Source organism: Drosophila willistoni, assembly GCF_018902025.1.
Source record: "Drosophila willistoni isolate 14030-0811.24 chromosome XR unlocalized genomic scaffold, UCI_dwil_1.1 Seg143, whole genome shotgun sequence".
Classification (NCBI taxonomy): domain Eukaryota; kingdom Metazoa; phylum Arthropoda; class Insecta; order Diptera; family Drosophilidae; genus Drosophila; species Drosophila willistoni.
The window spans coordinates 5,412,597-5,425,250 of NW_025814056.1; the positions used below are offsets into that span (position 1 = coordinate 5,412,597).

The 12,654-nt window shown below is 36.7% G+C and overlaps 4 long non-coding RNA genes across 4 annotated transcripts; 2 read left to right on the plus strand and 2 right to left on the minus strand.

The window, feature by feature from the left end:
• Positions 1 to 1,568: 1,568 nt before the first annotated feature.
• LOC124460616 lies at positions 1,569 to 2,809 on the minus strand. The gene is made up of 2 exons (XR_006954518.1): positions 2,110 to 2,809; positions 1,569 to 2,023 (listed from the first exon to the last, which is right to left on the minus strand). It is a non-coding gene; the product is annotated as an uncharacterized LOC124460616 (long non-coding RNA).
• A 530-nt stretch (positions 2,810 to 3,339) lies between these two features.
• On the minus strand, positions 3,340 to 4,397 carry LOC124460615. Its single transcript, XR_006954517.1, has 2 exons — positions 3,911 to 4,397; positions 3,340 to 3,821 (listed from the first exon to the last, which is right to left on the minus strand). It is a non-coding gene; the product is annotated as an uncharacterized LOC124460615 (long non-coding RNA).
• A 3,150-nt stretch (positions 4,398 to 7,547) lies between these two features.
• Positions 7,548 to 8,867, plus strand: LOC111518971. The gene is made up of 2 exons (XR_002724183.2): positions 7,548 to 8,234; positions 8,321 to 8,867. It is a non-coding gene; the product is annotated as an uncharacterized LOC111518971 (long non-coding RNA).
• Positions 8,868 to 9,578: 711 nt separating this feature from the next.
• On the plus strand, positions 9,579 to 10,726 carry LOC111518970. Its single transcript, XR_002724182.2, has 2 exons — positions 9,579 to 10,107; positions 10,197 to 10,726. It is a non-coding gene; the product is annotated as an uncharacterized LOC111518970 (long non-coding RNA).
• The last annotated feature ends 1,928 nt before the right edge of the window (positions 10,727 to 12,654 follow it).

Genomic DNA, 12,654 nt, shown 5'->3' on the forward strand with positions numbered 1-12,654 from the left:
CTCCTCCATGTTGGCTAAACCGCCCTCCCCTCCCCCACTATGCTCTTTCCCACTCGGCCAAGAGTGCTGCAAGAGTGTGTGGCTAATCCATTTACAATTTCCAAAGTAAACAAACAATATGTATACATATATGTATACGTACATACATATATCCTGCTCAGCAGTCAAGCAAAGCGAAGTTCGTCTCAGTTTTGCAAAATGCAATGGAAACTTTCAACGGCAGCCTCAATCCCCAATTCACAATCCTGGTGATGCCTCCGAAACTTCACCCAAAGATAGTTGTTTTCGCCAGAAGCATCAGCACCCAGTGGTGACAACTGTACGTAGGTAGGAAGGAAATTGCCAAAAATAGACAAAGAAGACAGTCCAGACACAGAAAAAGTTTCAATTCTCTGGTTCTGTTTCTATCTCTGGTTTCTTTCTCCCGCTCTCTCTTTCTTGTTTAGCCGCTATGTCCAAATCAGAAGCACTTTAACAAAATGTCCAAACAAACAAAATAAATATATAGGTATATACATACATGTATATGTAGGCATTTACTTATAAAATAAATTTGTTCAAATGGTCAGAGTAAATGTGATACATCAGCAGAAAAGTATAAGTTCTTCCTGCAAATGCCCCCAGGATATTTGCACGGCAAATCCAACATTACCGATCAAAATGAATGGAAAGACAAAATAGTGATTTTCCTTCTCGCTCTGATTTCAAATTACAATAACAAAAACAACAAATAAACAAAATATTTTTTAAATTCAATCGAACAGAAAATTTCTAATCGAATTTAAACAAGAAAAACACTTTGCTTCGTTTCCTTCCACTGAAAAATAGAGAGCTTTTAAAATCGACACATAAAGTTGGCAAAACTCTTTACAATGGATGTCCAGTGAATTAAAATAATATTTAAAGTTTATCAAAGCTAAGTTCTTAGCCTTTTAACTTATGGAAATCACCCCAATGCCTTATGATTTGTTACCAAAAAACAAACACACAAAAAGTTTTTTGAAAGTCTCCAAAACAGGTATAAAGATATACCTGCGAATCTATAACTTTGCCAATTCATTAAATTCAATTTTGAATTGGAATGTATTTCATTCAAATTATCAAGTTATTTTTTTACGCAAGAAAAAAATGTTTCAATGAACATTAATTTCATAAAGCTCTAATTTAGGCAATTTTTCGCGTATTTTAAAAACTCTCACGTCTTTATTATACCCCTGCAGAGGGTATTATAAAATTGGTCAGATGTTTGTAACGAAGAGAAGGAGACGTTTCCGACCAGATAAAGTATACATATTCTTGATCAGCATGAGAAGCCGGGTCGATATAGCCATGTCTGTCTGTCCGTCCGTCCGTCCTCATTTTCATGAATATTGGAGTATGCCCATGAAAATTGCACAGACGGACGGACGGACGGACAGACGGACAGACGGACATGGCTACATCGACTCAGCTTCTTATGCTGATCAAGAATATATATACTTTATAGAAACGGAACGTCTCCTTCTATTATATATCTTCAATTATATAATACCCTCTGCAAGGGTATAAAAAGAAAGACATGTGTTGACTTCGAAGTGTCTAAATGGTTTGCGTGGCTTTTTATTTAAACTAAGTTTTTTGGTGGAATATAAAACTGGAATAGACTGGCTAGTCGGTCGTCCAATGTATCTAAATCTGAGCTCCACAATGCTTCTGCTTTCCGGACTAGACCTACTTTATTAAATGTAGATGATGCAATTTTCAGTCAGATTCGTGATACGCAATTGATATTCCATCGCTCAATTCAGGTACCACCTTGTCTTCAATGTCCAAGCGCTCTTGATTGTCCGGAACTGTAACCATAATAGTCAAAATAGTCAGCAATAGTTGAGAAGGGTACTTTGTCGGCCAGAGAATGGAAGGCTTTGCTATTCTCCCAACCCTCCTTCTTGCCCAGATAATTAAGGAGAACCTCGATATTTATTGCCGCATATGAAGAAAGGAGCCATGTTTTTGATCCTCGAATAGACCATCTCTCGAATGGCTACAGAAGAATTCGCGCTCAGTTAAAGGATTCTCCAATAGTTTACCCCATTTATTTCGAAGTTCTTTTCGGTATCTATTGCTTACCTGTTCAATGTCAAGTTCGCATCCTTGTCTTCATTATTCATTTGATTGGCTCTTTCTGTAAAGGCAAGCCGTCCTGTGCTGCTTACGTACGTCGCCAGGAATTCTTAGCATGGGACATCGCTGGAGGTTGCAAGAAGTCAACTCTTTAATTTTGAATTTCACAACAAGCCAAAATTAGATCTTCATTTTTGTATTTTGTTTTTTTTTTTACTTCTAATAACATCTAAAACAAATTTAAAGTAAAAATGCCCAATCTTAACTGGTCTGCCTTCCCTAAAAAACTAAAAAAACTGAACTAAATGTCCCAAATTCGTATTGCTTTTTGTTCAAATTGACAGAATAAACAAGGCGTGTTTTTCAAATTTTTTTTATCGAAAAATAGTTTACCACACAGTCAAGTGTCAATTCATTAAGACCGAACTACTATATGCATATAGCGTCTATAGGAACGATCGATGAAAGAGAGAATTTGATTGATTGCCGCGTTGCTCAGCGTGGGAATCCGAATCGATATAGTCACGTCCGTCTGTCTCAATTAGAAAACTACTAAAATAAAACTTGGAGATTAAGCCTTTTTGAACTCATTGAGATCAAGTTTCACAATTTGTCAGATCGGACCACTATATAACCATCAATCAAAATTCCTACTTCTTTTCACAAATATCTCAATAGAAATATAGAAAAATCTTGTTAAAGTAGGCTTGGCAAGAGATTTCTCATAAAAAAAAAAAATCGTATAAAATACGAAAAAAAAATACATTCAATCAACGATTTGAAGTTAGCTTCTTCCATGTTATTTATCAAGAACATTAAGGGTAGTTAAACAGAACTTTAGTTCTCTGATTCTTTATTTTTTTTCGAGCTATGTGATACAGTTACCCGATCTTTATCAATTCACTACAATAGCTTAGAAAATAACGATGTTATTGAGAAAAGTCACTGTTCGTGGCTGCCATTTGTATGGGAGCTATATGATATAGTGATCCGATCCGTCTGAATCAGAGATATACAACCTGCAGTATATTCAAGCCTACATGCAAATTTTCAGCTCTGTAGCTCTAACGGCCAAGGAGGAGCTTGCGTTGATCCAGACGGACGGACGGACGGACATGGCTATTTGAGCTCGTTTCGTCGTGCTGGTCGGAGATGCTTCCTTCTATGCGTTGATCACTTCTGACCAAAATAAAAATACCCTTTTTGCAAGGGTATAATAAAAAAGAACGACATGTGTTGACTTTGAAGTGTCTAAATGGCTTGCGTGGCTTTTTATTTAAACTGCAAGTTTTTTGGTTTTTACTTCTAACAAACGGCGATTATAAAACTGGAATAGACTCGCTCGTCGGTCGTCCAATGTATCTGAATCTGAGCCCCACAATGCTTCTGCTTTCCGGACTAAACCCACTTCATTAAATGTAGATGATGCAATTTTCAGTCGGATTCGTGAAACGCAATTGATATTCCATCACTCAATTCAGGTACCACCTTGTCCGGAACTGTAACCATAATAGTCAAAATAGTCAGCATACTCTGCAACGCCTTCGTCCAACATTTGAGAAGGGTCCTTTGTCGGCCAGAGAATGGAAGGCTTTGCTATTCTCCTTCCTTCTTCTCGCCCAGATAACTAAGGAGACCATCGATATTCATTGTCGCATATAAAGAAAGCAGCCATAGCCACATGTTTTTGATCCTCGAATAGATCATCTCTCGAATGGCTATTGAAGAAGCATTTGCGCTCAGTTAAAGGATTCTCCAATAGTTTACCCCATTTATTTCAAAGTTCTTTTTGGTATGTATTTCTTACCTCTTCAATGTCCTCAAAGTGGGCATCCTTGTCTTCATTATTCATTTGATTGGCTCTTTCTGTAAAGGCAAGCCGTCCTGTGCTGCTTACGTACGTCGCCAGGAAATCTTAGCATGGGACATCTGGGCTGGAGGTTGCAAGAAGTCAACTCTTTAATTTTGAATTTCACAACAAGCCAAAATTAGATCTTTGCATTTTGTTTTTTTTTTTTTTTACTTCTAATAACATCTAAAACAAATTTCAAGTAAAAACGCCCAATCCTAACTGGTCTGCCTTCCCTAAAAAACTAAAAAAAACTGAACTAAATGTCCCGAATTTGTTTTGCTTGCTTTTTGTTCAAATTGACAGAATAAACAAGGCGTGTTTTTCAAATTTTTTTTATCGAAAAATAGTTTACCACACAGTCAAGTGTCAATTCATTAAGACCGAACTACTATATGCATATAGCGTCTATAGAAACGATCGATGAAAGAGAGAATTTGATTGATTGCCGCGTTGCTCAGCGTGGGAATCCGAATCGATATAGTCAGTCCGTCTGTCTCAATTAGAAAACTACTAAAATAAAACTTGGAGATTAAGCCTTTTTGAACTCATTGAGATCAAGTTTCACAATTTGTCAGATCGGACCACTATATAACCATCAATCAAAATTCCTACTTCTTTTCACAAATATCTCAATAGAAATATAGAAAAATCTTGTTAAAGTAGGCTTGGCAAGAGATTTCTCATAAAAAAAAAAAATCGTATAAAATACGAAAAAAAAATACATTCAATCAACGATTTGAAGTTAGCTTCTTCCATGTTATTTATCAAGAACATTAAGGGTAGTTAAACAGAACTTTAGTTCTCTGATTCTTTATTTTTTTTTCGAGCTATGTGATACAGTTACCCGATCTTTATCAATTCACTACATAGCTTAGAAAATAACGATGTTATTGAGAAAAGTCACTGTTCGTGGCTGCCATTTGTATGGGAGCTATATGATATAGTGATCCGATCCGTCTGAATCAGAGATATACAACCTGCAGTATATTCAAGCCTACATGCAAATTTTCAGCTCTGTAGCTCTAACGGCCAAGGAGGAGCTTGCGTTGATCCAGACGGACGGACGGACGGACATGGCTATTTGAGCTCGTTTCGTCGTGCTGGTCGGAGATGCTTCCTTCTATGGTCTGCCTTCCCTAAAAAACTAAAAAAACTGAACTAAATGTCCCAAATTCGTATTGCTTGCTTTTTGTTCAAATTGACAGAATAAACAAGGCGTGTTTTTCAAATTTTTTTTATCGAAAAATAGTTTACCACACAGTCAAGTGTCAATTCATTAAGACTGAACGACTATATGCATATAGCGTCTAGAGGAACGATCGGTGAAAGAGAAATGTTTTAAAATGGCGTCAAATATTTCGAAATATAACTTTTTGAAATCGGTTAGAAATATACAATATATTTAAAACTTATATTTAAAAATTCCTTATTGAAAAATATTCAAAAAAGATTCTTTACCGAGTTGCAACTTTCACCTTGGAAAGTAAACTTTAATTTTACATTGTGACCCCGAAAACTTGTCTTTATGTTGGATTTTGCATTAATACGGGCCCCAACTTGAATTCACATTTGATTATGATTTTCTTTGATGATTTGGCATTGAGAAAAAATCGTTAAACTTTTCAAAAAACAATTAGATAATAAAGTTTAAAAATAACTTAATATTTGAAGCAATTTTTTAGAGTATCTTACTTATAATTGCAAAATTGTTGCCATATATACCCATCATTCCGACTACCTAACAAGGTTCAGGGTAGTCGAGGCTAGTGGCCCCGGTGCAACATTCAAGAGTAGCGTCAAATTAACAGAAATGAAAAATGTTGCAAAATTTTCCTTGTTTTTCAGTGTTTCTAATTCCTAATTGTCTGGTCTTGGTTTGGTTTTGTTTGATTTTTTGTAGTGCCCAGGGCGTGAAATTTGTTCTAAGCTTGCAATAACTTCAGTTTACTTTCGCTATCATTTTTCAATATGCTTATTTTTTGTATCGACTTTGATATACCCTTACAGCATTATGGCTACAGGGTACAGGGCGTATGCGAACAAAACGTAAAAATAAAATAAGAGGTGGAGAGCAAAAACTAAGCTAAGTAAGTTTTTTATTAGTGAGCATTGCGGAGAGCTTACAGTTTAACTGAAAATTAAATTTGAAAAATTTTTAGCTGCAAAAGCAAAAATGATTCCTTTACTTTTCCAACGCTTAGGTGTGAGTGAGAGCTGCGTGTGTTTGTGTGTATGTGTGTGTGTATGAGCGTGCCGTGTAGCGCCGCTGGCGGCAATTTCTTGTACAACAATTTGTGAGTTTGCAGCACTCACGTAATGAGCATAAACTACAGACGAAGGCGGATTCAAACACCCACACCCACACCCACACCTACACACACACACACACACACACACACTTAAAAAAAAATCCTCTCCGGCTAGGGCTAAGAAGTAAGAGAATATCGCTCGCTCGCGTTGCTGCCGTGCACATAATTGGTGCAAAAGTTTGAAAATTATCACGGAAGCAAAGCCGAAACACGTACATCACACGGAGAGAGAGTGAGATAGAGAGAAAGAGACGGAGAGAGAGCTAGGAAGAGAGAAAGGATAACGGCATGCCAGCGAGTGTATGGAAACGGACGCGAGATGGCATAATGTGCCGACGCCCCAAGCTGTGGGTTCATCTCTTTCACCCAAAAGGAAAAAAGAACAACAAATTTATTGGGGCGTAGGCGAGACTGTACCTAATCCCAGACCCTAATTACTCACGAAAAAGCGGCTCAGCTCAGAGCAATAGTAGCGGCATCCTCCACGCTGTCTGGACACCCGTGTAACAATTACTAACACGGGCATTATTCCTTCCTTTCCATTGTGACCGCTGGTTACTGCTTTAGTAGTGCCCCCCCTTCCCTTTTGCCCATTCCACGGTTGGACCCACCCACCCACTGTTGAAGGAGTCAAAGAGCTTATCACACAATGCGGAAAATGTTTCACTTTACGTTGCGTTTTTCCGTTTCGGCAACCCATCGTTTGAAGTAAAGAATTTCCGCTTGAGTTCGGGCCTAATTTTTGTACACTTTTCATCAAAAAATAGCGCTTAAAAATAAGTAAAGATAAGTTGATGGCAAATTAAAAAGAAAACATACGGCCAGGATTTCAAAGAGCTCTGCGAAACTGTCAGAAATGAAGTCAAAGCCACCAGAAACAATTATTTTGATTCAGTTGTAGGTCTTCTAAGGAAATTTCTATAGAAGAAATTCTTAGAACACTTGCAAAATATATTTTAAGGGAAAGAAATTCTGCTTTAAAGTGGATTCATGGATAATTTTCTATATTTTTAAAAACATTTACTCTAAAAAACAATAATTCCCATTTGCGGACAACATAACAGCAAAGTCTGCAAGCAGTTTGAATTTCTCTTCGGAAAAGAAATTTCTTTTAATTTCAAAGGAACTAAAATGTAAAATTTTCATTCCATACCCTTAATGTTCTTGATAAATAACATGGAAGAAGCTAACTTCAAATCGTTGATTGAATGTTTTTTTTTCGTATTTTATACGATTTTTTTTTAATTATGAGAAATCTTTTGCCAAGCCTACTTTAACAAGATTTTTCTATATTTCTATTGAGATATTTGTGAAAAGAAGTAGGAATTTTGATTGATGGTTATATAGTGGTCCGATCTGACAAATTGTGAAACTTGATCTCAATGAGTTCAAAAAGGCTTAATCTCCAAGTTTTATTTTAGTAGTTTTCTAATTGAGACAGACGGACATGACTATATCGATTCGGATTCCCACGCTGAGCAACGCGGCAATCAATCAAATTCTCTCTTTCATCGATCGTTCCTATAGACGCTATATGCATATAGTAGTTCGGTCTTAATGAATTGACACTTGACTGTGTGGTAAACTATTTTTCGATAAAAAAAATTTGAAAAACACGCCTTGTTTATTCTGTCAATTTGAACAAAAAGCAAGCAATACGAATTTGGGACATTTAGTTCAGTTTTTTTAGTTTTTTAGGGAAGGCAGACCAGTTAGGATAGGTCATTTTTACTTTAAATTTGTTTTAGATGTTATTAGAAGTAAAAAAAAAACAAAATACAAAAATGAAGATCTAATTTTGGCTTGTTGTGAAATTCAAAATTAAAGAGTTGACTTCTTGCAACCTCCAGCGATGTCCCATGCTAAGAATTCCTGGCGACGTACGTAAGCAGCACAGGACGGCTTGCCTTTACAGAAAGAGCCAATCAAATGAATAATGAAGACAAGGATGCCCACTTGACATTGAACAGGTAAGCAATAGATACCGAAAAGAACTTCGATAGAAATGGGGTTAACTATTGGAGAATCCTTTAACTGAGCGCGAATTCTTCTGTAGCCATTCGAGAGATGGTCTATTCGAGGATCAAAAACATGGCTCCTTCATATGCGGCAATAAATATCGAGGGTCTCCTTAATTATCTGGGCAAAAAGGAGGGTTGGGAGAATAGCAAAGCCTTCCATTCTCTGGCCGACAAAGGACCCTTCTCAACTATTGCTGACTATTGTGACTATTATGGTTACAGTTCCGGAAAATCAGAAGCGCATGGATATTGAAGACGAGGCGGTACCTGAATTGAGTGATGGAATATCAACTGCTCTTCAGAAATCTGACCAAAAATTGCATCATGTGGTTAGCGAGCAGCGTGAGCCAACGGCTCCTAAGGCACCCAATCTACATCTAATGAAGTGGGTCTAGTCCGAAAAGCAGGAAGTGGGTCTAGTCCGAAAAGCAGAAGCATTGTGGAGCTCAGATTTAGATACATTGGACGACCGACGAGCCAGTCTATTCCAGTTTTATAATCGCCGTTTGTTAGAAGCAAAAACCAAAAAACTTGCAGTTTAAATAAAAAGCCACGCAAGCCATTTAGACACTTCAAAGTCAACACATGTCGTTCTTTTTTATTATACCCTTGCAAAAAGGGTATTTTTATTTTGGTCAGAAGTGATCAACGCATAGAAGGAAGCATCTCCGACCAGCACGACGAAACGAGCTCAAATAGCCATGTCCGTCCGTCCGTCCGTCTGGATCAACGCAAGCTCCTCCTTGGCCGTTAGAGCTACAGAGCTGAAAATTTGCATGTAGGCTTGAATATACTGCAGGTTGTATATCTCTGATTCAGACGGATCGGATCACTATATCATATAGCTCCCATACAAATGGCAGCCACGAACAGTGACTTTTCTCAATAACATCGTTATTTTCTAAGCTATTGTAGTGAATTGATAAAGATCGGGTAACTGTATCACATAGCTCGAAAAAAAATAAAGAATCAGAGAACTAAAGTTCTGTTTAACTACCCTTAATGTTCTTGATAAATAACATGGAAGAAGCTAACTTCAAATCGTTGATTGAATGTATTTTTTTTTCGTATTTTATACGATTTTTTTTTTTATGAGAAATCTCTTGCCAAGCCTACTTTAACAAGATTTTTCTATATTTCTATTGAGATATTTGTGAAAAGAAGTAGGAATTTTGATTGATGGTTATATAGTGGTCCGATCTGACAAATTGTGAAACTTGATCTCAATGAGTTCAAAAAGGCTTAATATCCAAGTTTTATTTTAGTAGTTTTCTAATTGAGACAGACGGACGTGACTATATCGATTCGGATTCCCACGCTGAGCAACGCGGCAATCAATCAAATTCTCTCTTTCATCGATCGTTCCTATAGACGCTATATGCATATAGTAGTTCGGTCTTAATGAATTGACACTTGACTGTGTGGTAAACTATTTTTCGATAAAAAAAATTTGAAAAACACGCCTTGTTTATTCTGTCAATTTGAACAAAAAGCAAGCAATACGAATTTGGGACATTTAGTTCAGTTTTTTTAGTTTTTTAGGGAAGGCAGACCAGTTAAGATTGGGCATTTTTACTTTAAATTTGTTTTAGATGTTATTAGAAGTAAAAAAAAAACAAAATACAAAAATGAAGATCTAATTTTGGCTTGTTGTGAAATTCAAAATTAAAGAGTTGACTTCTTGCAACCTCCAGCGATGTCCCATGCTAAGAATTCCTGGCGACGTACGTAAGCAGCTGGCACAGGACGGCTTGCCTTTACAGAAAGAGCCAATCAAATGAATAATGAAGACAAGGATGCCCACGTTGAGGACATTGAAGAGGTAAGAAATACATACCAAAAAGAACTTCGATATAAATGGAGTTAACTATTGGAGAATCCTTTAACTAAGCGCAAATGCTTCTCCTGTAGCCATTCGAGAGATGATCTATTCGAGGATCAAAAACATGTAGCTATGGCTCCTTTCTTCATATGCGACAATGAATATCGATGGTCTCCTTAGTTATCTGGGCAAGGAGGGTTAGGAGAATAGCAAAGCCTTCCATTCTCTGGCCGACAAAGGACCCTTCTCAACTATTGCTGACTATTGTGACTATTATGGTTACAGTTCCGGAAAATCAGAAGCGCATGGATATTGAAGACGAGGCGGTACCTGAATTGAGTGATGGAATATCAACTGCTCTTCAGAAATCTGACCAAAAATTGCATCATGTGGTTAGCGAGCAGCGTGAGCCAACGGCTCCTAAGGCACCCAATCTACATCTAATGAAGTGGGTCTAGTTCGAAAAGCAGAAGCATTGTTAAGCTCAGATTTAGATACAATGGACGACCGACGAGACAGTCTATTCCAGTTTTATAATCGCCGTTTGTTAGAAGCAAAAACCAAAAAAGTTCAGTTTAAATAAAAAGCCACGCAAGCCATTTAGACACTTCGAATTCAACAGATGGCTTTCTTTATTTACCCTTGCGGACGGTATTATATAATTGAAGATATGTAATAGAAGGAGACGTTCCGTTTCTATAAAGTATATATGTATATTCTTGATCAGCATGAGAATCTGAGTCGATATAGCCATGTCCGTCTGTCCGTCCGTCTGTCCGTCCGTCTGTCGGTGCGTATGCGTTTTACTCGGCCACCTTAAGAGCTATCAAGAGCAGATCCAAGTATGAATATCATTAGGATCGGACCAGTATATCATATATGTAGTTTTATATAGAAAGTAGGTGAAGCAGTTGGAGTATCACTATGAAATATACTCATGTGGTAGTATTGGATATAAAACATGAGATCCAAAAATTTTAATCTGATCGGATAAGTAAAACACAAGTTACAGTGAATATAAATCAGCACTGCTTGCTGCCTACTACGTCATTGGTCGAAATGAATAGAGCAACAGAACACACACACACACATACAGACGCAACGCTACGTAAACTCTATGTGTATGCGTGCCGTGGTTTGCTTAGGAAATGAGGGAAGAAGAAGAAAACATAGTAGTAAAAAGTGTAATAATTTGAATGTTTTGTTTGTGTATAAAAGAATTGAGTTGCAGAAAAAGAATTTTGACATGTAAAAATATTATTGCCAAGGACTGCAAGGGTATATAAACTTCGGCTTAGCGGAAGTTAGCTTCTTTGATATTTTATTAATATTTCGGTCTAATTATATGTCTGCAGTCGGCATAAGTCTGACCCACATCTACATCTAATGTTTCTACATCTATAGTTTCCCAAATTGCTTGCGATAACTTAAATTAGTAAATATACGTGTATAATTTAAGTTGAAGTTATTTAAACCTCATCCATTTAATAGTAATCGGTGACAATTGAGGATTATACTTAAGGTCCTTTGACCGCCAACGTGTCGCTATTTCAGCTATGGTAGATTTGTAATTTACTCTTAAGCGGAAATTAAGTTTTTTGAGGTCTATAAAAATGCACTATAATAAGAATCGCATTAATGTTTTTCAAAATATGACTAAGAATTCATACAAAACTTATAGAGAGTTACCCAAAAACAAAATTAAATGTAACATAGAACATAAATGGAAAACTGTAAACAAATTTGTTTAATATATTTCATTTAGGAATTTTTAAATATAAGTGTTTGCTTTATTTTTTGATTTTGAAACATGTTTCTTTCACCACTCGTTCCTATAGATGCTAAATGCATATAGTAGTTCGGTCTTAATGAATTGACACTTGACTGTGTAGTAGACTATTTTTCGATAAAAAAAAATTTGAAGAACACGCCTTGTTTATTCTGTCAATTTGAACAAAAAGCAAGCAAAACAAATTCGGCACATTTAGTTCAGTTTTTTTAGTTTTTTAAGGAAGGCAGACCAGTTAGGATAGGTCATTTTTACTTTAAATTTGTTTTAGATGTTATTAGAAGTAAAAAAAAAACAAAATACAAAAATGAAGATCTAATTTTGGCTTGTTGTGAAACTCAAAATTAAAGAGTTGACTTCTTGCAACCTCCAGCGATGTCCCATGCCCGTGCAGAAAGAGCGAATCAAATGGATAATGAGGACAAGGATGCCCACTTTGAGGACATTGAAGAGGTAAGAAATACATACCGAAAAGAACTTCGAAATAAATGGGTTAAACTACTGGAGAATCCTTTAACTGAGCGCAAATGCTTCTTCAATAGCCATTCGAGAGATGATCTATTCGAGGATCAAAAACATGTGGCTATGGCTCCTTTCTTCATATGCGGCAATTAATATCGAGCGTCTCCTTAATTATCTAGGCGAGAAGAAAGAAGGTTAGGAGAATAGCAAAGCCTTCCATTCTCTGGCCGACAAGGAATCCTTCTCAAATGTTGGACGAAGGCGTTGCAGATTATGCTGACTATTTTGACTGTTAT